General features: G+C 40.0%; 1 long non-coding RNA gene across 1 annotated transcript; it reads right to left on the bottom strand.

The window, feature by feature from the left end:
- Nucleotides 1-17,934: 17,934 nt before the first annotated feature.
- Nucleotides 17,935-18,743, bottom strand: LOC126271698 (uncharacterized). Its single transcript, XR_007549147.1, has 3 exons — nt 18,551-18,743; nt 18,287-18,397; nt 17,935-18,108 (listed from the first exon to the last, which is right to left on the bottom strand). It is a non-coding gene; the product is annotated as an uncharacterized LOC126271698 (long non-coding RNA).
- Nucleotides 18,744-27,537: the final 8,794 nt, after the last annotated feature.

Here is a 27,537-nt window from a genome sequence, read left to right on the forward strand (position 1 = left end):
ATTGCATAAACCACATTTCTTGACGCATAATGTCAAAATCACGAAGTGTCTGTTCTCTCTCACTTTTTCATCAACTTTCTGCACTGAATTGTCAGTAATGATTTGAGTGTCGCCAACTTTGTTCATCATCATGCCTATTTGTATGGTTATCTTTAAAGGTTCTCGCCCATTTCCATATCCTCCCACTGCTCATAATTTTTCCTTCATACACTTTACTGATCTAACTATGAATTTCATTCATTTTTATGCCTTTAGCATTAAGAAAACGAATCTCAGCATGTATTTCCCAATCTCCAGCATCTCCATCGGAGGTGGCATGTGGCTTGCCGTAGAAGTGCTGAACACAGCACTTGTTAGCCAAACACTGACTGTGTCATCTTAACTTTCAATATGGTACCTCTTTAAAAACACCCCCATTAGTTAATTACCTGGAGTACTACATTCTATCTTTTATTCTGTGTTCATAAGTCGCTCAACTTTTCCATTATGTGGTGAACTTAACTCATTTCATTGCTACACTAAAATTATAAACGGAGCAAGAAGTGTACCAAGGAAAGTTTGCTCCATGGCATATCATCATTGCCAGAGTAGAGTGAGACAGCATTTTCACCTTGAGATTAGGAAGTACACACTGAATCCTAACTTGTGCATAAAGTTAAAAGATGTCTCAGCATCACAGTGTTGAATAAAGATATCTTATTAGCACTACATTTTAGCTATCAGGAAGCCCTAGCAGCTTTGCCTCATTGGTACTTTCATTGCTCTCTACTCCAGCAACAATATTGTTGTTGTTCATGATTCCCCTTTTGACTGCCATGACAGGTATGACTAGTGACGCACTACAGGAGATAAATATCAAGCACAGTGAGTGGATCAGCAGTTTGTTTATTGTTGCAGAAACCTCCATTCATGGATATTGAATTCAATTTTACTTTGCTTCATGGACGTGGTATTTGACTTGGGAATTAGCACTTTGTTATTGTGTTGGTGTTTAAGATAATTTTGTCTTTTATCCAGCATTACATGTTTGAGCTCACTTCTCTTGCAGCTGCAACATTTGTTCACTATTCTGTTCTTGACTATGACCTTAGCGTTGTCTTGGTTTATAAACATTATGTAGATCACAGTAGTGACATCGCTAGTGTGTGTCGGACTCTGGCACAAAAGTAGCAGTTCATACAGCTGACACAATAACAGCTGTCTCCACACTCTCATATAAAAAGTGTAGGCAATTGAAAGGTAAACTTAATTGTTGGAATAAAAAATGGAGTATGTGAAGTGGAAAATCTTAGGTTTCACCAGTGACAACTGCTGAGAGTACAGAGAGTGACTTCATTATACTGGCAAACACAAACTTAAGATCTGGAACACATGAGGGGGGTATAGAGTAAAAATACTTCATAGATAATATAGTTTCTGACTTTTTTTCGTAATGCAGTCCACTTTCCAGTGGATTGATCCAAAAAAAGTGTAAAATGCAGGAATATGTAAAATGAAGGAAAGTGTAAGAAAGACAACAAGTGAAAATGAATAAATTATTCTTACTGTCTTATTGTTCAGACACAAAATTAAAACAATTTAAATTTTGGGTATTTAAAAATATGGAAATAATTGTTTTTATTTCTTTCTAACAGAAATTAGTGCTAAGTCTCTCTCCACGGTACGCAAAGCATCAAACGCACTATCATCATGTTCTGCCTCAAAATGTGTGTAGCTTCCATAGCTTATCTACTGTCTGGCACAAATGAATAATTGTCGTCATCCTGGACTCGCATTCGGAAGGATGATGGTTCAAACCTAAGTCTGGCCGTCCTGAGTTAGGTTTTAAGTGATTTCCTTGAATCACATCAAGCAAATGCTGGGATGGTTCTTTTGAAAGGGCATAGCCAACAGTTGGAGCTCATTCATACAAAATATTTTTGAGCTGCAGATTGTCAGGGGGTGGCAGACATCTGCCAACTAGCAGCATTATTTTCCTACTTCTTACCCCCATCCAGTGCATGCAAGGTGGCTGTGAAGATCGAAATTGTCATCCACGCAATGCTGTTGGAATCGCAAATAGTGTGCAGAGTTCTCTCGTTTATGAAACATCTTGGCTTTTTAAATTTACCAGTTACCAAAGGGGGTAATTTTTCAGACCCATCAGATTTGACCATAAGTAAAGTAATTATCCCCTACTTACTCAGTTTACCACCATGGCATTTATCACCTTTAAAACATAAGGTTTTAGTTTGTAATATGTTACAAAGATCAGTTTCATCAACATTGAAAATATTTTGGATTGTAATCTTTAAAGATATTTTGCAATTTTTCTTTTTCCATTGTTCCTCAGTTCCACTATCAACACTTACACTTTCATCAAACAGCTGGTTGTAAACAACGTTATTGCGAGTTTTAAATAGTGATCCAACCATTTGGTAATGTGAATTTGGCAATCCCCACTTTGCAGCAAACTGAAGTGCCTTATCTCTCAGATGTTGCCGTCAAGTGGAATTCCCAATGTTCTCATGCTAACAAACCACTCTGCAACAAGTTTAGCCAAGTGATCATTTGCTGATGGCCACATGTCTTTACACTCCCCCCCGCCCATAGAGCCAGACTGTCTTGCATTGGCTTCGATGTTGGGGCGATTTCTCACAAACTTGTTCAGGGTGGAAATGAAGAGTCCAAGATCCTTCACTAATTGAACTCGTGATCCAGCATGTGAATTTACACGGTGTAGAATTGTCATTTTTTTCTGCTACAGAAATACACCTTGTATCTCTCCTAATCATTTCACTCGTAGGCACTGATTGAAGTTACTACAGAACACAACTTTTACACTAGTATTTTTTTTGGTTATTATTGCCAATTCAGTTCTATTCTTTCAGGCTCATTGTTAGAGTTACATCTCCCTTGTTGCATTCAAAGCAGCAGTCACTATGTGGAAAAGGTAGAATATAAATATAATGACTACTTTTAGGGAAGTTTAATGTCACAATTTGTTTTAGCATTCTTAATTAAATATGCGGTAATCATTTTTGTTGTTTAGCGACAGAAGGACTTCTTACGTAGTTCTCTTCATGACATATTGGCACTATTTGGAACATCTATAGAGTGTTTTTGATGTTATCACAATTATGGTAAATAACACTTGTAACACGACATTGGTTAAAACACTAAAGTTGGCAGTATTTGTAAACAGCGAACAATAGGCACGAAATATGCACTTTGTTGCCGACAAAGAGATCACTCATCTCGGGTACGTCCTCGGTGAGAAAGAGTGTGGAAATTGTCATCATGTTATGATGTGTCTCGAGAAGGAATGTTCGTGACTGCCATCAGGTTGTATCTATGTAAAACTGCGGGCCTGATACGGATTAGTGTATTTCAAGCGGAAGTAATGCCAATTCATGAAAGCTCATTGTAGAGACAGTCATCTTCAAAAGTGGTGTTTATTTGTAAAATGACTGTTACATTAAATTAGAATTGTTGTGATACAACATTGTGAGCAGAATGAAGGTTTTTACTTGAGTTACTATTGTCAGATCATGATTATAATTAAGACAGTGACTCGGCATACTTTCCCAACCCTCCAAACACTGTGAATCTATAATACAGGTAGACATGATCAATAACTCTGTGTATAGGCTGCATTTCCTGCTTTGTTCAAAGGCTCACTTTGAGCAGAAATTTGTATGAAAAATCAGTGTTAAGGTCATGATAATATCAAAGACAACTTAAAATTTAGGAAATGTTGTAACAAGGAACCATTAATGACAGGAATGTGTTGTATTGAGAGAATAGAATGTGGGAAAGTTTTTAAGCAGCTTGATTATACAAGTTGACCAGATAGTCATCAGTAACAGGTTAATTTTGGCAAAGTCTCTTCCTTTAAGACTATCAGCTGGAATCCCTATAATTTCCACCTCTCCACCATAAGTGGTTACTCTTTCTACCATGTCCACAGTTTCATCTCTAGCAATAATACTGCAAGTGTTCATCCAGCAAATGGTAACACTGTAATTCCTAGTTGTAGGCTTGAATATGAGGTTCATGGGTTCTACCATTGGAGGGCCGTAGTGGTCACAATGGTTGTTAGCACTTCCTATATTGTATTCACAATTGATAATACTCGCTACAGTTGTGCAGGTGGAGTGGATGTTATCAGTCATGAATAATACACTCCTGGAAATGGAAAAAAGAACACATTGACACCGGTGTGTCAGACCACCATACTTGCTCCGGACACTGCGAGAGGGCTGTACAAGCAACGATCACACGCACGGCACAGCGGACACACCAGGAACCGCGGTGTTGGCCGTCGAATGGCGCTGGCTGCGCAGCATTTGTGCACCGCCGCCGTCAGTGTCAACCAGTTTGCCGTGGCATACGGAGCTGCATCGCAGTCTTTAACACTGGTAGCATGCCGTGACAGCGTGGACGTGAACCGTATGTGCAGTTGACGGACTTTGAGCGAGGGCGTATAGTGGGCATGCGGGAGGCCGGGTGGACGTACCGCCGAATTGCTCAACACGTGGGGATTGAGGTCTCCACAGTACATCGATGTTGTCGCCAGTGGTCGGCGAAAGGTGCACGTGCCCGTCGACCTGGAACCGGACCGCAGCGATTCACGGAAGCACGACAAGATCGTAGGATCCTACGCAGTGCCGTAGGGAACCGCACCGCCACTTCCCAGCAAATTAGGGACACGGTTGCTCCTGGGGTATCGGCGAGGACCATTCGCAACCGTCTCCATGAAGCTGGGCTACGGTCCCGCACACCGTTAGGCCGTCTTCCGCTCACGCTCCAAAATCGTGCAGCCCGCCTCCAGTGGTGTCGCGACAGGCGTGAATGGAGGGACGAATGGAGACGTGTCGTCTTCAGCGATGAGAGTCGCTTCTGCCTTGGTGCCAATGATGGTCGTATGCGTGTTTGGCGCCGTGGAGGTGAGCGGCACAATCAGGACTGCATACGACCGAGGCACACAGGGCCAACACCCGGCATCATGGTGTGGGGAGCGATCTCCTACACTGGCCGTACATCTCTGGTGATCGTCGAGGGGACACGGAATAGTGCACGGTACATCCAAACCGTCATCGAACCCATCGTTCTATCATTCCTAGACCGGCAAGGAAACTTGCTGTTCCAACAGGACAATGCACGTCCGCATGTATCCCGTGCCACCCAACGTGCTCTAGAAGGTGTAAGTCAACTACCCTGGCCAGCAAGATCTCCGGATCTGTCCCCCATTGAGCATGTTTGGGACTGGATGAAGCGTCGTCTCACGCGGTCTGCACGTCCAGCACGAACGCTGGTCCAACTGAGGACGCTGGTCCAACTGAGGCGCCAGGTGGAAATGGCATGGCAAGTCGTTCCACAGGACTACATCCAGCATCTCTACGATCGTCTCCATGGGACAATAGCAGCCTGCATTGCTGCGAAAGGTGGATATACACTGTACTAATGCCGACATTGTGCATGCTCTTTTGCCTATGTTTATGTGCCTGTGGTTCTGTCAGTGTGATCATGTGATGTATCTGACCCCAGGAATGTGTCAATAAAGTTTCCCCTTCCTGGGACAATGAATTCACGGTGTTCTTATTTCAATTTCCAGGAGTGTATATACCAGCTGTGTATGTCGTATTGCAAGAAATATTTATGAATTATGTAAATGGAACTGTTGTTTTGATTATGCCAAAAATATTTTGTGTATACTTATGTTTTGTGCACAGAAGCATCTGTTTTTTTCATATTTGTCCTCTTTGCTTTCATTTTCAGTGGACACACATATTTATTTGCTATTTATTACAAAATATTACTATTGGCCAGCACGAGCTAAACTTGACAATTGACTTTAGCTTCTTACTGAAACAAAACTATTGGTCCAGTTCTTCAGTATGTTGACTACTGCATACATAGTAAGGAAAGTTTGACTGGCAGCTTTGTGACAGTCAACGTGTTGAAGACATACCCAGTATAAAAAGACATTAAAATGTAAAGATATATATTGACTAATATAAAAATATTAGTCTACAATAATTTGTTGTTTATAGAAATTAATTTTATAAATATTTTTCAGAACATTAATATTCTACAGTGTGATAAAAAGGAATATTAAATTTTATTATCTCTATGCTTAGGGTGTGACAGAAATATATACTTAAGCACTATTTACACAACATTACTTGAAAAGCAACCTAGAATGATGTAACAGGAATCCGTGTCATGAAAATGATAAAATGAATTGGCTGCTATCACATCGCAAAAAAGAGACTGGCACCCAGTGGAACCATACACCATACCTCTAAAAACATTACACTTTCCCGACCACTTACACACTGCGGCATCTTATCTTCAACATCCAGGAATTAGCAAAGCTGCAGCAGCAGCAGCAGTTGTGATATGTCATTGCGTAATGCTTGTGGCTCTGTGCATGACCGAATGAACAGTACTTATATGTACTCTTACGGGACTTGGTAAGAATGTCTTCCACGAGTAATGAGTGTGTTGGGTAGGGACACCGAATGTAGTGTGTGGACATATAAGGTGAGAATGTGGGGCTTGTGAGAGACGTGCACGAGATAATCCCTGCCGTCACACTATCCTCTGTGCCCTCGGTGGCTCAGATGGATAGAGCATCTTCCATGTTAGCAGATCCTGGGTTCGAGTTCCGGTCACACACACTTTCACCTGTCCCCGTTGATATATGTCAGTGCCCGTCACCAGCTGAAAGTATTAATAAATAATTCTAATTTCGAATTAACAGTATGTTGATCCTCCAGGACCTATGTTGTGCAATGGCATTGAGATCCTGCATGACATTTATTATGTGCCTCCTTAATCCAATGATACCATATTTGCATGGCAGTGGTGGGATCTTCATGAACACATGTAGAAATATCATGAACCTGCAAACTGCAGTGTCCATTCTACACTGTCAAATTTGGACACGTGCTAGTCGGCTTACCAGTATCTTCTCACAATCAACCAACATTCAGATGCTATTTCTGGATGACAGACTCGTTGTGAAATCATTCGTTATGTACAGGATGTAGATGGTGTTACTCCCGTCTATTGTGAGCAGCCACACTGAGACATTAATTGTTTACATATCTGAGAATGTAGTACATGTCATGCCAACTTCATATTTAATGCATGTCAGCAATTTCCTTGCCTAGCAGTTAACCACACCTTGGCCCATCAATTTATGCTACATCCATCTGCACTTTGTCTCTGACCCTACATCTGCCAGGCAACATGGAATGCCATGATTGCCGACTCATTGTTCGCACATCAACACAGTTGACCATAGCTTGATGAACCAAGACCAGGTGAGGATCTGGAACTATACCTGAAAGAAACTGCTGTCTATCACAGACAGTGCTTCACTCTATTACAATACCCGATACCTTGCAGACAGACAGACTGAAATTTGTTCCTGTCCACTAATCATCACATTTGCTTGTGATAGTTGGTTATTTAGCCCAATTTTTGCAAAAGTCTCTGCAGTTTTCTTGAATTCTTTGTGATGCAACACGAGTCTAACAAACTCCTTCCATCCTTTTTAAGTACAACATGTACGTCCAAAACCATATCTATGCCAGCCTGTCCTAAGAAGCTTTTGTTTGTCTTTATCACATCCAGTGTTGGCAAGGAGTATGTAGTGTCTTAGTGTTCAGAAGGCTGCTTATGGACAGTAGGTTTTATTCAGTTAGCTGTAAAGAAGACTGTCTCCCACAGGCAAAGTGAACAATAAATATTCTTTCACATTATAGATTCATTAGTTATCCTATCATAGCTCCACCTTGGGAAGAAAGATGATTTCTTTTCCTAGAAAATTTTAGATTGCAAAAAGACTTTGTTTGCAAAAAGATTCACATTTTTCCAAAGAGTTTTGTTTTATAAGCTTTTGTTTTGGACACAATTATTTTGTGACAAGAATGTCACCTTCCTACCAGATTTTTTATAGAGAAGAATTTCAAGTTTATTAAAAGATTTTTAATTTAAAGAATTCTAAATAATTTGTCAAGAATAATTTAAATCTAAATGAATCAGAATCTTTTAATCCTAACAACCATTTTAGCGGTGCATGATTGGTTACCACCTTAAATTGCTGACCACACAAATGGCAATGAAAATAGGCAATTCTGTAAATAACTGCTACAACCTCCTTTTCAGTAGTGGAGTGGTTCCATTCCACCATGTTTAGTTGTCTAGATGCATAATCCACTGGATGTTATTTATCATCTGTGTTTTGACTCATGATACAACCAACCATACTATTGCTATTAACATGAAAGGATGAACTCTTTCTTGAAATCAAGAAATATAACTTGATATGATAGCAACACCTTTTTCATTTTTTTTTTTTTTTCTTTTCCAAATGCATATGGAAACTTCATTAACCACTCAAATTTTACACCTTTCCTTAAGAAGCAGTTCACTGATTCTGTAATTTCAGCAAAGTTCCTGAGACTGGTTGTCACACCTTCTCTACCAATAATTACATGTCAGAGGTAGTTAATTTACGTCTGTCTGAAATGGCGTTTATCCATGCTGAGCATCAGATGTCTTGTTCATAGTTAGCTGTCTCACATTTTCTTCCATATCTTTCAAGAATACTATGATGTCATGTAAGTACACCATACATTACTTAGGCTTTAATCCATGAAGTATTCTAGCCGGTAATATCTGAAATGTAGCTGGTGCTCAAGAGTCGAAATGGCATTCTACAATACTATTAATGATCCCCTGGTGTTGTGTAGGTAACTTTTGGGCTATTTCTGGGAGTACTTCTAGTTGATGATAACCAATTCTTAGCCCCATTGATGAAAAGTACTTGAACTTGTCACAGAGTGATGTACTTCGGGGAAGTGAGACTGTTTGTTTACTCTTAGGGAAATGTATCTTTGACTTGTTGTATTGTATGTTCTGTGACTATGTAATAAAGTGTTGTCTAATATCTGGTTTAAAGCTAATGACTTATCTATGAACCATGAAAAGACTGTCAAGATAATCTTCAGTTTATCAAACAGTAACACGGAGTTATCACCTGTTAAACTACTAGGAATACACGTTGACTCAAAATTAACTTGGGACACACATACAGATTATGTATGTCGAAAGCTATCACGAGTTATCTACCTACTAGCCAAACTACACACGTGTTACACAAGATTTATTGCTTCAGTCATACTATGCCTTCTTTCATTGCCATCTACAATATGGCATTCTTTTATGGGGTAACTCTCCAGGAGCCAAAAAAATTTTCACTTGGCAGAAGAAAGCAATTAGACGTCTTTACGGAATCACTGACAACAAGACCTCATGTAGACCTTATTTTAGAGACTTAAAAATTCTCACAGTCCCATCTCTTTACATATATTGTTGCCTATTAAACATAAAAGAAAACTTAAACCACTACACTATAAGGAAATCAGTTCATCAACACAATATTCGACAAACAAATATGATTGATATACCCACAACCAGGCTTAAGAAAACCCAATCAAGCTATGAATACATAGGCATAAAATTATTCAACACTTTACCCGTACAGGCTCAATTAGTTTCAATGGATATTTTCAAAACTAAAACCAAAGTGTGGATGAAGAAAAATACTTTCTACAGTATAGAAGAATTTCAGAATAGTTGTAAAGATGATCTAATTTATTGATAAACTAAGGCTTACTGTTATGTATAGTTATGGATGTAGAGGCAGCTAGCTATAAGCTAATAGGGTACAACACTGTCATTTTTTTTTCTCCATGTAATATTTTTGTTATATAATGTACAAATAGCTATAATACTTCTGACAACATTGATTGCATGTTAATGCTGATAATTATGGCTTACTGTTATGTATAGATCTAGGTGTAGAGGCTGTTGTAAGCTAATAGTTTACAACATTGATATATTTTTACTATGTAATATTTTGGTATGTAAAACATAATGTACAAATAGCTGTAACTCTTCTGACGACATCGATTGCATGTTAATGCTGAAAGATGGATAACATAAATAAATAAATAATCGCTGCTCTGCTGTGATTCACGACGTAAGAAATTTGGTGCCGAAACCCGGGATAGACTTTGCCCCAGACAATTTCCACGATTGCCGTAGTGAACCACGAATTCTGGACGCACGTCACGCGGCAATACTACGAGGGGGTTTACTGCAGCGATTTGTCACAGCACGCAAGGAGCTCTCCGACGACAACCGCCTGCATACACAGCTAAGTTCAATTGAATTATTATGCAACACGTTTTGTAGTGCTATTTGTAAAGGCAACTGATTATATTATTGCCGCTGTGTACTGCCATTGTAACTGTTCGATTAGCGCCTTAACGAATTATCAGATCCTACGCTACGTCTGTAGATTAGTGGTGGACAGGAAATCGCGTATGTTAGAAATCACAGTGATTGAGAAGTCATAGATATCATAACAACAACTTTACAAAATCTAACTGCGATTTCAGTCACAGTTAGCAGTCGCAAGCAGCATTTCACATTCAACGCCGTGAGCCATCTGTTGGCTGAATTCCGTACTGCTTTCTGCGATTTCAGTGACAAGTCGCGGCTAGAAGTCGTAAGTAGCAACTAAAAAGCGCAGTTAACAGTGTCATCTGTTGGCCAAAGTTCGTACTACGCACATCTCTGCGACACGCTATCGAGTAGTGATGGGCTAAACTGCAATTTCAGTGATTTCTGTGAATGCTACTTTTCAGTATCTGCTATTCTTAACTGTAATTTGTCGCAGTTACGAGTCGCAGTTAAGGAACGTAGGTCGCGTATCCTTCCGCCACTGCGATTTCTGCTACTTCTGTGACTTCTCCTACTTCTGCGATTTTTGCTACTTCTGCGAATTCTGTGACTTCTGCGATTTCTGTGACTTACCACCGTATGAAAAAGTTACATCTGCCCACACAGAAAATTGCATCTCAACAAATCTGTCATTGGTAAGTAAGTTTTACGTTTGTTCCTCCGTTGGATTTAATTGTGTATTAAAGAAACAACTGTGAAAATATTAATAGTGTAATTAATATGTAAGTAGCGTAATAGTTCGTGTTTATAAAATGAATTCTAACATGTTGTTATGTTCACAGGTACCCGAACTACATTTCAGTCACTCAGTAAATTGATAACTCAAAATATTATTGTCAACAGATCTGGAGAAATTGCCACTGCGTCTTTAGACCGTTTTAGTCAGACGAGAGGTTAGTTTCTAAGTGTTTCGATGGACTTAATTACTTCAGTGAGATCGTTCTTGCAAATGTGAAATATACCCCATTGAGTGGCTTTCATTAGAGCAAATATTAGCAATCTACTCTGTAAATTATATTGCTTGTAATTAGTGACAGCAAAAATTGTTTAATAATCCTTTTGATTTTGCAGAGACAGTTCTGACGCTCGATTACTGGTTGCTGTACGTATCTATCCACGTCAAGGCTGTTGAGGGGGACTCGTTAAGATTCAAAACAGCTCTTAGAGGATTTGCAGTTTAAAAGTGACATAATTGTGAAATAAGTGCGCAGATGAGTGATTAAACTGTGTTTTATTGAAGTTGTTGTGCGATTTTAAAGGAATAATAAATGTTAAATACAGTGATTGAATAATGAAAATCTCATTTTCCACATGTTTAAGCCGTCCTATACCCGTAATTTTCCGCTATATATTTACTGGTAAACAGTAGTTGAAGAGTGACATGCCGCCGCCGCCGCCGCCCCCCCCCCCCCCCCCTTCTCCACAATCTTGGTGTGACACTGACCTGTAACATAGCCCGAGGTATAGAATATGCATTTTGAGGCTGTTGATATGAAAGTGGGAAGTACAGATCTTCCAGTTAAATCAGGAATAGCTTAAGTGCAGTACTTGAAAGTAACACAGGAAAAGCTTACTTATGTATGTGGTTGTACTGTCGGCAAAAAGTTCGTGTGTGTGAAGTTGCCATGTAGAACACCAGGGGCAAAACTTTTATCCCGAGTCTTGAACTGTGCCGGAATAAAAGTGAGGCATTCATATGACTCAATAATGCTGTTTTCATTTCACTACGCTTATACAGATGTCTGAGTTCTGCTGTGTTGATTGCAAAGTCCTGTAGACATGTGGAGCATTAGCCAAAATTGTCATATTGGAAGCAGAATCACATTTGTTACGTTAGTTGATATTTTCAGGAGAAAAAGGCAATGTTGCTTCTTATTAATACAGGGTGATTCAAAAAGAATACCACAAATTTAGGAATTTAAAACTCTGCAACGACAAAAGGCAGAGCTAAGCACTATCTGTCGTCGAATTAAGGGAGCTATAAAGTTTCATTTAGTTGTACATTTGTTCGCTTGAGGCGCTGTTGACTAGGCGTCAGCGTCAGTTGATGCTAAGATGGCGACCGCTCAACAGAAAGCTTTTTGTGTTATTGAGTACGGTAGAAGTGAATCGACGACAGTTGTTCAGCGTGCATTTCGAACGAAGTATGGTGTTAAATCTACTGATAGGTGGTGTATTAAATGTTGGTATAAACGGTTTCAGAGAATGGGTGTTTGTGCAAAGGGAAAAGTTCTGGACGGCCAAGAACAAGTGATGAAAATGTAGCACGCATCCAGCAAGCATTTGTTCGCAGCCCAGGAAAATCGACTAGCAGAGCTAGCAGAGAGCTGCAAATTCCACAATCAACTGTATGGAGAGTCCACATTGGCACTTATCTGTCCGTAACTACCTGAACGTCAACTACCCGAGGTGATGGATCGGCCGCCAGCCAGCCCGTGACAGAGCACTTCATCACTGGCCTCCAAGAAGCCCTGATCTTACCCCCTGCGATTTTTTCTTATGGGGGTATGTTAAGGATATGGTGTTTCCGCTACCTCTCCCAGCCACCATTGATGATTTGAAACGAGAAATAACACCAGCATCCAAACTGTTACACCTGATATGCTACAGAGAGTGTGGAACGAGTTGGAGTATCGGGTTGATATTGCTCGAGTGTCTGGAGGGGGCCATATTGAACATCTCTGAACTTGTTTTTGAGTGAAAAAAACCTTTTTAAATACTCTTTGTAATGATGTACAACAGAAGGTTATATTATGTTTCTTTCATTAAATACACATTATTAAATTTGTGGTATTCTTTTTGAATCACCCTGTATAATACATTCAGAGTCACAGCTGTGTTTGACCAATCATAACTGATGCTGAATGTGCATGTTGTCATATAATGTGAAGGGGTTATTTCAATAGTGGTACAAGTTCATTGCCTCCACTTTTCTGTCTATAATGCTTCTGAAATTAATGATCCAAACAAACATTAATGAAGGTTCATTTCTAGCAAGAAGCCATATGCTTGAATATTTCTGGTATCTCAACTGTAGATTTTTCAGCGCTCATTTAACTTTACGACTCCGTATCTCAAAATGAACAAAAATGGACTTGTACCACTAATGAAATAAGTCCTTCATACGCACACACAGCACACCGATCTCGTGAGGCACAAGGCTCTCATAACGAAGTACGTACGTCGTTCAACACATGGCACTAGGAAAAGAATGTTAACTGCGCTTTTTAGTTGCTACTTGTGACTCTTAGTTGCGATTTGTCACGGAAATCGCAGTTTGACTCGGTAGCGAATAGCATAGTATGAGCTTTGCTCAACAGGTGGCACTGCTAACTGCTCTTTTTAGTTGCTACTTGCGACTCTTAGTTGCGACTTGTCACAGAAATCGCAGTTAGACTCGATAGCGCGTCGCAGAGATGAGCGTAGAACAAACTTTGGCCAACAGATGGCACTGTTAACTGCGCTTTTTGATTGATACTTGCGACTCTTAGTTGCGATTTGTCACTGAAATCGCAGAAAGCAGTATGGAATTCGGCCAACAGATGGCTCACGGCGTTTATTGTGAAATGATACTTGCGACTGCTAAATGTGACTGAAATCGCAGTTAGATTTTGGTAAGTAGTTACTGTGATATCCGTGACTTCCCAATCACTGTGATTTCTAACAGATACGCGATTTCCTGCCCACCACGTCTATCGAGTCTAACTGTGATTTCCGTGACAAGTCGCAACTGGGTCGCAAGTAGCAACTAAAAAGGGCAGTTAACATTCTTTTCCTAGTGCCAACTGTTGACCGACGTACGTACTTCGTTATGAGAGCCTTGTGCCTCACAAGATCGGTGTGCTGTGTGTTCATATTAGTGATGGGCTAAACTGGGATTTTCCGATATCAGTGATTTCTGTGAATGCTACTTTTCATTATCTGTTATTCTTAACTGTGATTTGTCGCAGTTAAGGAACCTAGGTCGTGTATCCCTCCGCCACTGCTATTTCTGCGATTTCAGCTACTTCCGCGATTTCTGCTACTTCTGCAATTTCTGCGACTTGCCACTGTATGAAAAAGTTACATCTGTCCACACAGAAAATTGCATCTCAACAAACCTGTCATTGGTAAGTATGTTTTACGTTTGTTCTTCCGTTGGATTTAATTTTGTATTAAAGAAACAACTGTGAAAATATTAATATTGTAATTAATATGTAAGTAGCGTAATAGTTCGTGTTTATAAAATGAATTCTAACATATTTTTATGTTCACAGGTACCCGAACTACATTTCAGTCACTCAGTAAATTGATAACTCAAAATATTATTGTCAACAGATCTGGAGAAATTGCCACTGCGTCTTTAGACCGTTTTCGTCAGACGAGAGGTTAGTTTCTAAGTGTTTCGATGGACTTAATTACTTCAGTGAGATCGTTCTTGCAAATGTGAAATATACCCCATTGAGTGGCTTTCATTAGAGCAAATATTAGCAATCTACTCTGTCAATTATATTGTTTGTAATTAGTGACCGCAAAAATTGTTTAATAATCCTTTTGATTTTGCAGACACAGTTCTGACTCTGATCACTGGTTGCTGTACGTATCTATCCATGTCAAGGCTGTTGAGATAGTAGTAGTAGTAGTAGTAGTAGTAGTAGTAGTAGTAGTTTCATTCATCCGTAGATCTCTTTTTACAAGGATATAGGACATGTCAAAGTATTTACAAGCTTAGATCAACTTACAATAAGCTAATTCGTATACACATATATTTACAGACTTCTAGTTAGAGACAATCATTAGATTTTACTCCTGGTATACAATAATTTATTTACAAATAACTCATTAAATAATGTAATGCCACACTATTCACTCATATTTCACTATCAGTCACTGCACACACTATACACACATTGTTTCATAACACTTCACTCACTACATACATACACACACACACACACACACACACACACACACACACACACAGGTGATCCTTGGGCCATTTTCTGTACTGCAAGTTCCCATTTGCTATCCTGAAAAACTGAGTCAGCATCCCTTCATAATGAGTGAGATGTTGAGCTCAGAAAGAGGAAGAGGTGTTAGTATTGTGCTATGCATAGCTTGAGGGGAGAGTGTCTCTAGAAAGGAAAAAAGAAGAAAAATAATAAAGTGAAGGTGTTATGTGGAATATTGGATGTTTTATAATCATCATTATTATTATTATTTGTTTGTATAACATTTTTTATCAAACCCCTACTCTGCTTTATCAAGTAATCCTTCAATGTATAAAATGTATTGCATAACAGGTACTTTTTAGCTGCCTTCTTAAATAAGTGTATTTTTGAAATTTCTTTAATCTCTTTTGGTAATTTATTGTACAGTTTTATTCCTTGGTAGAAAATGCTGTTTTGAGTTTTATGTTTATTTTTTCTTGGTAAATGTAAGTTGAGTCTATCTCTTGTTGCATGGTCATGGACAGAGCTGTTTGTGCAGTAATTGCCAATGTTACTTTTGATGTGTACAACTGACTGGTAAATGTGTTCACATGGAGCAGTTAAAATCCCCAGTGTTTTGAACAGATCTTTACAATGAGCTCGACTACTATTTCTGGTTATTATTCTTATGGCTCTTTTCTGGAGTTTGAAAATTGTGTTCATATTTTGTGGATTTGTTCCCCAAAAAAGAATGCCATAGCTAAGAATTGAGTGTACATATGAATAATATGTAACTAAAAGACACTGCATGTTACACACAGATGATAGAATTCTAAGGGCATAACATGCTGATGACATTCTGTTTGCAAGTACCTTTGTGTGTTCGCACCACTTCAGCTGAGAGTCAAGACAGCTCTTAGAAGATTTTGCAGTTTAAAAGTGACATAATTGTGAAATAAATGTGCAGATGAGTGATTAAACTGTGTTTTATTGAAGTTGTGCGATTTTAAGGGAATAATAAATGTTAAATACAGTGAGTGAATAATAAAAATCTCATTTTCCACATGTTTAAGCCGTCCTATACCCGTAATTCTCCACCACTTACTTACTGGTAAACACTAGTTGAAGAGTGACATGTCGCCCCCCTCCCCTTCTCCACAATCTTGGTGTGACACTGACCTGTAACATATCCCAAAGTCTACAATATGCATTTTGAGGCTGTTGATATGGAAGTGGGAAGTACAGATCTTCCAGTTAAATCAGGAATAGCTTAAGTGCATTACTTGAAAGTAACTCAGGAAAAGCTTACTTATGTAGGTGGTTGTAGCGTCGGCAAAAAGTTCTTGTGTGTGAAGTTGCCATGTAGGACAACAGGTGCAAACCTTTTATCCCGAGTCTTGAACTGTGTCGCAACCAAAGTGAGGCATTCATATGACTCAATAATAGCGTTTTCATTTCACTTCACTTACACAGATGTCTGAGTTCTGCTGTGTTAACATTCCAAAGTCCTGTAGGCATGTGGAGTGTTAAGCAAAACTGTCATATTGAAAGCAGAATCAAACACATTTGTTACGTTACTTGATATTTTCAGGAGAAAAAGGCAATGTTGCTTCTTTTTAATATAAAATTTTCAGAGTCACAGCTGTGTTTGACCAACCATAACTGATGCTGAATGTGTGTGTCATCATATAATGTGAAGGGCTTATTTCAATAGTGGTACAAGTCAATTACCTCCACTTTTCTGTCTATAATGCTTCTGAAATTAATGATCCAAACAAACACAAATAAAGGTTCATATCTAGCAAGAAGCCCATTTTTGTTCATTTTGAAATACAGAGCCGTAAAGTTAAATGAGTGCTGAAAAATCTGCAGTTGAGATACCAGAAATATTCAAGCATGTGGCTTCTTGTTAGAGATGAACCTTTATTTATGTTTGTTTGGATCATTAATTTCAGAAGCATTATAGACAGAAAAGTGGAGGTAATGGACTTGTACCACTATTGAAATAAGCCCTTCACATTATATGACGACATGCACATTCAGCATCAGTTATGGTTGGTCAAACACAGCTGTGACTCTGAAAGTTTTATATTAAAAAGAAGCAACATTGCCTTTTTCTCCTGAAAATATCAAGTAACGTAACAAATGTGTTTGATTCTGCTTTCAATATGACAGTTTTGCTTAACACTCCACATGCCTACAGGACTTTGGAATGTTAACACAACAGAACTCAGACCTGTATAAGTGTAGTGAAATGAAAACACAATTATTGAGTCATATGAATGCCTCGCTTTGGTTGCGACACAGTTCAAGACTCGGGAAAAAAGGTTTGCACCTGGTGTTCTACATGGCAACTTCACACACAAGAACTTTTTGCCGACGCTACAACCACCTACATAAGTAAGCTTTTCCTGAGTTACTTTCAAGTAATGCACTTAGGCTATTCCTGATTTAACTGGAAGATCTGTACTTCCCACTTCCATATCAACAGCCTCAAAATGCATATTCTATACCTCGGGCTATGTTACAGGTCAGTGTCACACCAAGATTGTGGAGAAGGGGGGGGGGGGGGGCGGCGGCATGTCACTCTTCAACTACTGTTTACCAGTAAATAAGTGGCGGATAATTATGGGTATAGGATGGCTTAAACATGTGGAAAATGAGATTTTCATTATTCACTCACTGTATTTAACATTTATTATTCCTTTAAAATCGCACAACAACTTCAATAAAACACAGTTTAATCACTCATCTGCACACTTATTTCACAATTTTGTCACTTTTAAACTGCAAAATCTTCTAAGAGCTGTCTTGAATCTTAACGAGTCTCTCTCAACAGCCTTGACGTGGATAGATACGTACAGCAACCAGTAATCAAAAGTCAGAACTGTGTCTACAAAATCAAAAGGATTATTAAACAAATTTTGCGGTCACTAATTACAAACAATATAATTGACAGAGTAGATTGCTAATATTTGCTCTAATGAAAGCCACTCAATGGGGTATATTTCACATTTGCAAGAACGATCTCACTGAAGTAATTAAGTCCATCGAAACACTTAGAAACTAACCTCTCGTCTGACGAAAACGGTCTAAAGACGCAGTGGCAATTTCTCCAGATCTGTTGACAATAATATTTTGAGTTATCAATTTACTGAGTGACTGAAATGTAGTTCGGGTACCTGTGAACATAAAAATATGTTAGAATTCATTTTATAAACACGAACTATTACTATTACGCTACTTACATATTAATTACAATATTAATATTTTCACAGTTGTTTCTTTAATACAAAATTAAATCCAACGGAAGAACAAACGTAAAACATACTTACCAATGACAGGTTTGTTGAGATGCAATTTTCTGTGTGGACAGATGTAACTTTTTCATATGGTGGTAAGTCGCAGAAGTAGCAGGAGTCGCGGAAGTAGCTGAAATCGCAGAAATAGCAGTGGCGGAGGGATATACGACCTAGGTTCCTTAACTGCGACTCTTAACTGCGACAAATCATAGTTAAGAATAACAGATACTGAAAAGTAACATTCACAGAAATCACTGACATCGGAAAATCGCAGTTTAGCCCATCACTTACTGTAGTTTGCCCCCCCCATGAACCATGGACCTTGCCGTTGGTGGGGAGGCTTGCGTGCCTCAGCGATACAGATGGCCATAGCGTAGGTGCAACCACAACGGAGGGGTATCTGTTGAGAGGCCAGACAAACGTGTGGTTCCTGAAGAGGGGCAGCAGCCTTTTCAGTAGTTGCAGGGGCAACAGTCTGGATGATTGACTGATCTGGCCTTGCAACATTAACCAAAACGGCCTTGCTGTGCTGGTACTGCGAACGGCTGAAAGCAAGGGGAAACTACAGCCGTAATTTTTCCCGAGGACATGCAGCTTTACTGTATGATTAAATGATGATGGCATCCTCTTGGGTAAAATATTCCGGAGGTAAAATAGTCCCCCATTCGGATCTCCGGGCGGGGACTACTCAGGAGGATGTCGTTATCAGGAGAAAGAAAACTGACGTTCTTCGGATCGGAGCGTGGAATGTCAGATCCCTTAATCGGGCAGGTAGGTTAGAAAATTTAAAAAGGGAAATGGATAGATTAAAGTTAGATATAGTGGGAATTAGTGAAGTTCGGTGGCAGGAGGAACAAGACTTCTGGTCAGGTGACTACAGGGTTATAAACACAAAATCAAATAGGGGTAATGCAGGAGTAGGTTTAATAATGAATAGGAAAATAGGAATGCGGGTAAGCTACTACAAACAGCATAGTGAACGCATTATTGTGGCCAAGATAGATACGAAGCCCACACCTACTACAGTAGTACAAGTTTATATGCCAACTAGCTCTGCAGATGATGAAGAAATTGAAGAAATGTACGATGAAATAAAAGAAATTATTCAGATAGTGAAGGGAGACGAAAATTTAATAGTAATGGGTGACTGGAATTCGAGTGTAGGAAAAGGGAGAGAAGGAAACATAGTAGGTGAATATGGATTGGGGCTAAGAAATGAAAGAGGAAGCCGCCTAGTAGAATTTTGCACAGAGCACAACTTAATCATAGCTAACACTTGGTTTAAGAATCATGAAAGAAGGTTGTATACGTGGAAGAACCCTGGAGATACTAAAAGGTATCAGATAGATTATATAATGGTAAAACAGAGATTTAGGAACCAGATTTTAAGTTGTAAGACATTTCCAGGGGCAGATGTGGACTCTGACCACAATCTATTGGTTATGACCTGTAGATTAAAACTGAAGAAACTGCAAAAATGTGGGAAATTAAGGAGATGGGACCTGGATAAACTGAAAGAACCAGAGGTTGTACAGAGTTTCAGAGAGAGCATAAGGGAACAATTGACAGGAATAGGGGAAAGAAATACAGTAGAAGAAGAATGGGTAGCTCTGAGGGATGTAGTAGTGAAGGCAGCAGAGGATAAAGTAGGTACAAAGACGAGGGCTGCTAGAAATCCTTGGGTAACAGAAGAAATATTGAATTTAATTGATGAAAGGAGAAAATATAAAAATGCAGTAAATGAAGCAGGCAAAAAGGAATACAAACGTCTCAAAAATGAGATCGACAGGAAGTGCAAAATGGCTAAACAGGGATGGCTAGAGGACAAATGTAAGGATGTAGAAGCTTATCTCACTAGGGGTAAGATAGATACTGCCTACAGGAAAATTAAAGAGACCTTTGGAGAGAAGAGAACCACGTGTATGAATATCAAGAGCTCAGATGGCAGCCCAGTTCTAAGCAAAGAAGGGAAGGCAGAAAGGTGGAAGGAGTATATAGAAGGTTTATACAAGGGCGATGTACTTGAGGACAATATTATGGAAATAGAAGAGGATGTAGATGAAGACGAAATGGGAGATACGATACTGCGTGAAGAGTTTGACAGAGCACTGAAAGACCTGAGTCGAAACAAGGCCCCCGGAGTAGACAACATTCCATTAGAACTACTGACGGCCTTGGGAGAGCCAATCATGACAAAACTCTACCAGCTGGTGAGCAAGATGTATGAGACAGGCGAAATACCCTCAGACTTCAAGAAGAATATAATAATTCCAATCCCAAAGAAAGCAGGTGCTGACAGATGTGAAAATTACCGAACTATCAGTTTAATAAGCCACGGCTGCAAAATACTAACGCGAATTCTTTACAGACGAATGGAAAAACTGGTAGATGCAGACCTCGGGGAGGATCAGTTTGGATTCCGTAGAAATGTTGGAACACGTGAGGCAATACTGACCTTACGACTTATCTTAGAAGAAAGATTAAGAAAAGGCAAACCTACGTTTCTAGCATTTGTAGACTTAGAGAAAGCTTTTGACAATGTTGACTGGAATACTCTTTTTCAAATTCTAAAGGTGGCAGGGGTAAAATACAGGGAGCGAAAGGCTATTTATAATTTGTACAGAAACCAGATGGCAGTAATAAGAGTCGAGGGGCATGAAAGGGAAGCAGTGGTTGGGAAAGGAGTGAGACAGGGTTGTAGCCTCTCCCCGATGTTATTCAATCTGTATATTGAGCAAGCAGTAAAGGAAACAAAAGAAAAATTTGGAGTAGGTATTAAAATTCATGGAGACGAAGTAAAAACTTTGAGGTTCGCCGATGACATTGTAATTCTGTCAGAGACGGCAAAGGACTTGGAAGAGCAGTTGAACGGAATGGACAGTGTCTTGAAAGGAGGATATAAGATGAACATTAACAAAAGCAAAACGAGGATAGTGGAATGTAGTCAAATTAAATCGGGTGATGCTGAGGGAATTAGATTAGGAAATGAGACACTTAAAGTAGTAAAGGAGTTTTGCTATTTAGGAAGTAAAATAACTGATGATGGTCGAAGTAGAGAGGATATAAAATGTAGACTGGCAATGGCAAGGAAAGCGTTTCTGAAGAAGAGAAATTTGTTAACATCGAATATAGATTTATGTATCAGGAAGTCGTTTCTGAAAGTATTTGTTTGGAGTGTAGCCATGTATGGAAGTGAAACATGGACGATAACTAGTTTGGACAAGAAGAGAATAGAAGCTTTCGAAATGTGGTGCTACAGAAGAATACTGAAGATAAGGTGGATAGATCACGTAACTAATGAGGAGGTATTGAATAGGATTGGGGAGAAGAGAAGTTTGTGGCACAACTTGACTAGAAGAAGGGATCGGTTGGTAGGACATGTTTTGAGGCATCAAGGGATCACAAATTTAGCATTGGAGGGCAGCGTGGAGGGTAAAAATCGTAGAGGGAGACCGAGAGATGAGTACACTAAGCAGATTCAGAAGGATGTAGGTTGCAGTAGGTACTGGGAGATGAAGCAGCTTGCACAGGATAGAGTAGCATGGAGAGCTGCATCAAACCAGTCTCAGGACTGAAGACAACAACAACAACAACAACAACTGTAGTTTGCTTATGACTGGTGCTGCCATCTAGCGACCATCAATTCAACTACTTCGACTAGTGATTCAAAGATAACGCCCTACTAGGACCAGCTGATCGCTAGCCGACACTGCTTTAAACTTTGGAGTAATCGGACGGAATGGTAATGCCAGACCACAAACCAAAAGCACAGTTACACTCTCTAAAGAGAAAACGTATTTCAAAAAGAGCAAACATTACGTGACTCGTAGCGGAAGTTGCAAGGTTGTCAGGCACATAGGAAATCGCAGATTATAAATACTACAATGACATTGGGAAGCGTTTTGAACCGCCTCGTTAAATTAGATTAGGATATTCACGAGTTGTTAGACGATGACGAATACGAAGAACATGTTCTTAAATGCGAAGATTATATAGACACCGCGAAACTCACACTTTCTCGATTGTCTCACGAAATAGAGAAACAGCTTGCGAAATCGGTAGCAGACATAAAGATTCCCTACAATCCGCCGGTACAATTTGTAGCAATCAGTGTTTCCACAGCTTCAGTAAAACTTCCGCCGATCAAACTTCAGCCTTTTTCAGGCGATATCTAGACATGTGCACGATTCTGGGAGCAGTTTGAGCAGTCGGTTGACAACGATCCGACGGTAACTACAATTAATAAACACATCTTTCTTCGCGGCTATCTCTCGGGAGAACCAAAGCATTTAGTGGACGGTATTGCGGTGACGGCCGAGACTTACACAGAAACGAAGAGGATTCTCCAAGCGCTTTATGCAACAAGGATCGAATAATTCAAGCCCACTTAGATTATCTCGAAGCCATAAAACGAATTCAACTGTCCACCCCAGAGGAACGTAATTCAACATTCATTGAATGCCAGCGACGTATTCAAGCTCTCCGGGCACTCGGGGAAGACGTGAACGGATACGGCCGAGTCCTCGCGCCGAAAATTTTACGCGCTTTTCCGGATGACATTTGCCGCCTTTGGATAATACGCGCCAAGCGTACGGGAATATCCGAAGGGGACATTTTGCAACTGATGGAGTTTTTGAACGAGGAAAGTCGACGGGGCGCTTACCATGCAGAAGATACGCGGTGAATTTTCCAGCACTTCTAGTAACCTTCCCACAGCGTCCTCACTTCACATACACGCGCAATCTAAAAGATCGACTCTTGCGGTCATTGGGCGCAAGGCTGTAAGAAGATCGTACGCGTTAATGATCGAATGGATAAATTGAAACTAGCGAACAGATGCTTTCTTTGTCTTCAACGTGGGCGCAAAGTGTCAAATTGCAAAAAGAAAGAAAAGGCTCGTTGTGTTAACTGTAAAAGATTGCATCATAAGTCCATTTGTGAGGAACGAAAGGATATTAGGGGTCCTGCGGGTCAGACAAATGTTACTTCCGTGGGAAAGGTATCTGTCGCTCCCCACAGATACACGTACCTTCAGACAGCTCAAGTATGCGTCTCAGGACCTACAGGATTGAGCAGGACAACGCGATGTCTACTGGACGCAGGTAGTCAGTCCAGCTTCATAGCAAAATCGCTGATTGATGATCTGAAATTGCAAACTGTAGACCAACAAGAACTAACCGTTTGTTCCTTTGAATCAAACCCTACACGTCCAGGCCACTGCAGGCTTGTTCAGTTTAATATGAAGGGGCTTTGGCAGAATTCTTCAGTGCCACTTACTGCCTTCTTATTTCTCACCAGCCTTCGGTTCCACAACATATAAAGAGTTTACCAGATGCTCGTAAGATTACGCTAGCAGTTCCGAAAACCGATTCAACATAAGATCTTCCAATGGAGATTCTTGTAGGAGGCGATTTTTATTAGAAGATAGTGAAGCACAATTCGCCCATAAGCATCTCTGAAACCTTAGTGTTAGTTCCTTCTCTGTTTGGCTGGATACTTAGTGGTAACAAGTCACAAGCCTGTGTGCATGCAACCGTGGTAAATTTTGCTCAGACTGACCGATTTCCTCTGCACTCAGACAATGATTTCAGACGCTTTTGGGACTTGGAAACTATAGGGATTACTGCCGATCAGGATCTACCAGTGAGCAACAAGGATACGAGATTTCTTGAAGAGTTTAGAGCATCTTTCTCTATAAAGGATCATCGAGCAGTGGTTACACTTCCCAAAAGACAACATGCAGTGCTTTCGAGTAACAGACCTACCGCAGAAGCACCTTAGGGAAAGATTTCAACGTCAAGAGACATTTAAGTAAATGTATTTCGATCTTATGCTAGACTACATTACGAAGGGCAAGTAGAGGTCGCTCCCACCCCACTCCCAGGAAAGGAGCTATTTTATCTCCCTCATCATGCAGTGAGGAAGGAGAAATACAGAACCACTAAGTGGAGAATAGTCTTTGACGCTTCATCTCACGAAAACAATGCACCTTCTCTGAATGAGGTATTAGAAGTTGGACCGAACCTATTACCAGAGATTCTGGAAATTTTACTGCGTTTCAGACTATATTCTACAGCTATCGTGGCGGACATCACACAAGTTGTCCTTCAATTAACCTTGAACGGAAAGGACAAAGACTTGACCAGATTTTTCTGGTTCAAAATTAGCCAGGATCAAACAGGTAATCTTAAAACGACGGACGAATTAACAGAATACCGTTTTAATAGACTCCCATTCTGCCTGACCTGCAGCCCATTTTTGCTTTTTGCAACACTAAGAGAACTTGCCGACAAGTGTATCGCAGCATTTCCCACCGTAGCGCCACTTATAAACAAGACTGCATACATGGACGACTTTGTGATCTCAGTAGAAGATGATAATGTGGTGATAGCTATATACTATGAACTTGTAAACCTAATGAAATTGATCAGTCTCCCCTTATCAAAATGGGCTACCAACTGTGAACAACTCCACACTATCTGGAGGGCAGAAGGGTCAGAACTCCACACCCAAATTCAAGTTTTAGGCGTAGACTGGAACACCGCAGGTGACTACTTCTGTATCGATCCTAGCAAAATCATCAGAAGGTCGTCAGAAGAGCCAGCCACCATACGACTCCTTTTACAATGTACAGCTAAATTCTACGACCCACTCGGACTGTTTTCCCCTGTTTCTCTTGTTGGTAAATTGCTATTCCAGGACACATGGTGCCGAGGAATTGGCTGGGATGAACTTATGCCCTGGGACTTAGGGGCACGATGGCGCACTTGGATATCTAGCTTACCTTCATTGTCATGTATACGTGTCCCTAGATGGATAGCTACAGCTCATGGAAGAGACTCTCAGCTGCATGTATTCTGTGACGCCTCGGAAAAGGCATATGGACCAGCTTTGTACAATCGTACTGTCTTAGATAATGACGTCGTAACCTATTTAGTCTGTAGCAAGAACAGACTTGCTCCTATTAAGAAGGTGACATTGCCTCGACTCTAACTTTTAGCGGCAGTAGTTGGGACCAGGCTATTGTGTTACTTTTGCCGCGCAACAGGCTTTAAAATTGCCCATGCGATATTGTGGACGGATTCTACAATAACACTAAGTTGGATTTGCTGTGATCCTAACAGATGGAAGACCAGGGTGGGGAGAATGTCACAGAGTGATGTACTTCTGCAAGTGAGAGATTGTTTGTTTACTCTTAGGAAAATGTATCTTTGACTTGTTGTATTGTATGTTCTGTGACTATGTAATAAAGTGTTGTTAGGCTGCTAATCGCTGCTCTACTGTGATTCACGACGTAAGAGCATTTCTCTACATTGCCCAATCTCTCAACAGTATTGGAGATGGGATATGTGTCATTGACAGTTTTTGCATTGAAATATCAGCAGTTTCCACTGAATCTGTATTGTTTAGTACCATACGGCAATCCCCCCTGGAACTGTGAAGACACTTGCATCCCAGGGATAGTCACTATCTTCTATTGTTTCTTCTGCCAGGGTCGATCAGTGAATTCATGCATTAATGACTGCAGATGCCTTGGTATGTGGCATAACATCTTACGGACTGAAGTATGATTACCCATGGGTATATGATGTTGTGTAACAGGTGTCGCTGGTAATGGACATTTGTATTAAACAAATCCACGAGTTGAAACAGTAAAGCTTCCAATGGTTGTTGATCTCTCCCTTGTAAGTGATACACTTTTTTTTGCGTGTTATAGATGGACTTTTGGCTTAGACATCACATGACTTACCAATATCTTCCTCATCCAGAACATCTAAAATGGCAATAATTAATCAGACTAACCTCATCCATGCCAACAGGACTCTTAAACTCACCCTTTGTATTACTAATAAGTGCTATGCTTCAGCACACAAAACAAAACAATTTATCCAATTCTTAAATCTTCTCTAGTGAACCTACTACACAAAATACCTCTTGTGGATAATTGGTGGGGACAGAAATCCAACTAACTTCCGTGTACCTGATGGTGCATTGTCATAGGAGCCAATCCTTACCCTAAGTGTTTTTTGCAGTTCAGTTGGCAACATCTTCATGATTTGTACACCTTGTGACATTGCTTCTCTTGCAGTTGTCTGTTCCAGCAGAAACAAAGTTCCACTGAGTTCAATAGCATATCACAAAAGATTGGTTTTAGCATGATGTTTATCAAGTGATTTGAGAATGACCTTTACCAAATGGTGGCAAACTTCGATGTGTTCACGAAAACTCTTAGTTCCAATGCTAAAGTTCAGCAGTGTTGCCCCTAATGACTTCCTGAATTTGTCACCTACCCCAGGTAATGTGAAGATTTGAGTATCTTCCTGCCTAAGAGGTCCAGGCACGTGACTGACATGTGCACACCTTTGTCTACTGAAACCTATGTTTCTTACCCTTTACTAAACCAAACAAGCAGCAATACATCTCTGTATATATCTGTGCTGTACCGTGTCCTAATGTGAAAGCTTTTCAACAGGCAACACATTCCCATTTGCATTTGACAGATGCTTTATGTAGTACTGTTTTCCTTGTTTCTTAATCCTGCACTCTTGTGCCTTACAACCAACTCATCACTCTCATAGCACTCCAGCTGATGACATTGCTTTTGCATGTGGCCTTCAGATCCACGTCTATAACATGTTACGTTGAAGGTAAAGACACATCAGTCATTACACCCTTTTGTGGCAATATTGATTTGTTCCAACAGTGTGGCAGTCTTAACAGCTGCTGTCATATCAGATGAATTCTCCACCCAGACTATGTATGACATAAGGAGACATCCAGAGTCCTGTTCTCAGCTTCGAACAAGGTGACTGCATCAACCCCTACAATCCATGTTGGATCTTTTGGTTTCCTATTGAAGAAGGATTCCACTGATTCATCATGCTTCTGTGCCAAACCACTTAGTTTCTTCATCAAAAATCTCGTGCTATTATGTTTCTGGTAGCGGTATCTACTGAGATGTTTGTGACACATCAGGAATGTTTTAGCCTCACCCACTAACCAGAAGTTAGTAATATGTA

The sequence above is a fragment of the Schistocerca gregaria genome, chromosome 1 (assembly GCF_023897955.1).
Source record: "Schistocerca gregaria isolate iqSchGreg1 chromosome 1, iqSchGreg1.2, whole genome shotgun sequence".
NCBI lineage: Eukaryota > Metazoa > Arthropoda > Insecta > Orthoptera > Acrididae > Schistocerca > Schistocerca gregaria.